The sequence below is a fragment of the Poecilia formosa genome, unplaced genomic scaffold, assembly GCF_000485575.1.
Source record: "Poecilia formosa unplaced genomic scaffold, Poecilia_formosa-5.1.2 Scaffold499, whole genome shotgun sequence".
NCBI lineage: Eukaryota > Metazoa > Chordata > Actinopteri > Cyprinodontiformes > Poeciliidae > Poecilia > Poecilia formosa.
In genome coordinates this window covers 278122-280527 of record NW_006800438.1, presented here as the reverse complement: position 1 = coordinate 280527, position 2406 = coordinate 278122, and the positions used below count along the sequence as shown (strand labels likewise).

Sequence of the window (2406 nt, the reverse complement as noted above, 5' to 3'; positions counted from 1 at the left end):
ATTCATCATCTGAACTTGACAATTATAATTTAAGATATCTTTTTACGACTAGTAAAATAAACATTTTTAAATTTCACAATATAGAAAGAGTTCAGCAGTGTGGGCCATGTAGAAAATGCAAACATTGCTCACTTGAAGAGCGAAACATGCTCCGGTCAACTCATTCTCAAGGTGAAAGTTGTGTCTTTTCAAAATGCTTTATTCTTTTTTTTTATTTTTCAATGAAATTTCAAAATGCTATTTAAACTATATGATTTGACAGAAGAGTGCTGTCAAGTCACGGAGAAGGAACAGCAGCTTCCTGAGAAAAGAGGAAGTAAGTTTCCAGCCTGCAGAGTTTTAAAGGAGGAAGTCTAAATATTTTGAGTAACTGAATAAGAATCAATGCAAAATACTTGTATTAATGTTGTTTTGATGCTGAATTGGAGAAGCTAAAAAGGTCATGGATGTGATTTTGACAATGAACTTGAAATAATGTAAAATGTGTAATGTAGAAGTTTCTGTTTGAGCCTGCAGCTATGAGTGACTGATAAAAATTAACTAGAAGTTTCTGTTGGAATCCTTGTCAGCTCTCGTTTCCTGCCGTAGGATGTGGGTCTCCAACGAAAAGTCTTAAAGGAAACCACGAATAATTATAAAAATAGACCTTATTTGGGAACTATTTATTTTAGATATCTACTTCCTGGCCTTTTTATGCGAGCTAAATTTACATATGATGGAGTATACGTGCCGGGCTCTGAGTTTTTGATTTGGGCTTTAAATACAAGTAAAGTTGGATGAGAATAAAGTCGTAATTTTGTATCTTTTCACCATACTGCACTAAATTGCGGAATACTGAGGGTCTTCTAGTTGGTACTGGTTTAACAAATGAGTAAGTACTAAATGTTTTAGCACATCAGAAGCAAATTTTCAGCCCCTATGGAGTATGGAGAGCCATTTCATCCAAAATCAAATGGCTCTCCATATTACAGAGCATCGTATCTAGCAAGACTGTGACGACAGTGATGAAAAGACAGTGAAGCTCAGCAGTAGTTNGATCCACCGTCATTTGTCGACTTCAACCAAAAATCAACGATTCTAACTATTTTTCAACGTTGATTTAACATCATGTGCTATCTGGGCAGAGAATCAATAAACCTAAAAATTGTTCTGAGACTAAATTCTGTTTGGATAAAACAAAATGGCGAAAATGAACGAGGCTTCTTGACCCGTTTTCATTATTCCTCCTGACTGAACAGCTGCTGCTGAGTCCCGTAACATGAAATAAATCATAAAGAGGAATCCTACTGATAGATTAATTATTATTTATACAGCTGCGAATAGATTATCTTACCTTCCGTTGGAGGTTGATAGAAAATAATCTGCGCAACAGAAACACAGGTGAAAGTGAAACTTTAGTGTCTGTTTTTTTAAGGACACGACAGGTGTCTTCACCTGTTAGGAATTTATGGCAGGCCGTTTTAATATACAATCGGTTTCCTCGCTCTGGGGAAACGCGGATTGACTAACACACGTAAAACCTCCAGTGTGTTATTGTGGGTTTAGTTTTTACATTTAGTTCAGCAAAAACATGTTGGAGGATTTATAATCTGACTTTGGTATGACTGTCTTTTATTCCAGGCCACGTTAACATAAAATCAGCTTCACCTCACTGAACAAATTCAGCACTGAATTTGTTCAGTACCATCTCTAACACTTTACAAATGGGAAGAATTGTATCCTAAATGAGACTAAAAGGACCTGAGAGATAAATATAAATGAAGTTGAGGCATGTATTTTCTCGTTAAGTGCTCCAACTAGTGTTTCTCTCTCAGTTTTAAGGTCTGTCCAGATGTTTTTGTTCTGCTTAAAGCAGATAGAAAAATCATAATTAAATCACACCCTTTATCCCCTGCTTAGTTACTAGATGTAAATTATTCAAATAAAGATAATTGCAAAAACATATATGTCTGTATAAATCATGTCAAGCATGAATAAGGTTATTTTCTTACCTTAAACTTTTCTGCGCCACAATGAAATGAAATGTAAAACCTAAACACTTTGATAAGGAAGTAGAGCCGGGCGGTGACTGAGTCTACCTGCAGCTGATGCTCACCTGTGAGGGCGGAGTTTCATCTTAGTGCTGTTTATAGTTTCTAACTGGACCAGAACCTGCAGGAAGAAACGCTGGACAGTTGAGGTTTCATTAAATGTAACGGATCAACAGGTGGAACACCAAGTTCTGTGACTATCAGGGAGGACAGAGCAGTTTCACAGGGGTCAAAGTTCAGACCTTGAGAGTCACTATGTTGCAACTTGAGAAATCTGATGGCAGTCACATTTAATTAGAAGCAAGAACAACGAGGCAAAAAATATAAAATTTCATTAAAAAAACTATTTAAGATTTGCTGTGTAAAAGTAGGCTAA

The 2406-nt window shown here is 36.1% G+C and overlaps 1 long non-coding RNA gene across 1 annotated transcript in view; it reads right to left on the bottom strand.

Annotated features, from left to right (window-relative positions):
- LOC107834007 (uncharacterized) overlaps positions 1 to 1404 on the bottom strand; it is a 7550-nt gene extending 6146 nt beyond the window's left edge. Inside the window, exon 1 of the long non-coding RNA XR_001659784.1 lies at positions 1334 to 1404. This is a non-coding gene — a long non-coding RNA (uncharacterized LOC107834007). The remainder of the gene's footprint in view (positions 1 to 1333) is intronic.
- Positions 1405 to 2406: the final 1002 nt, after the last annotated feature.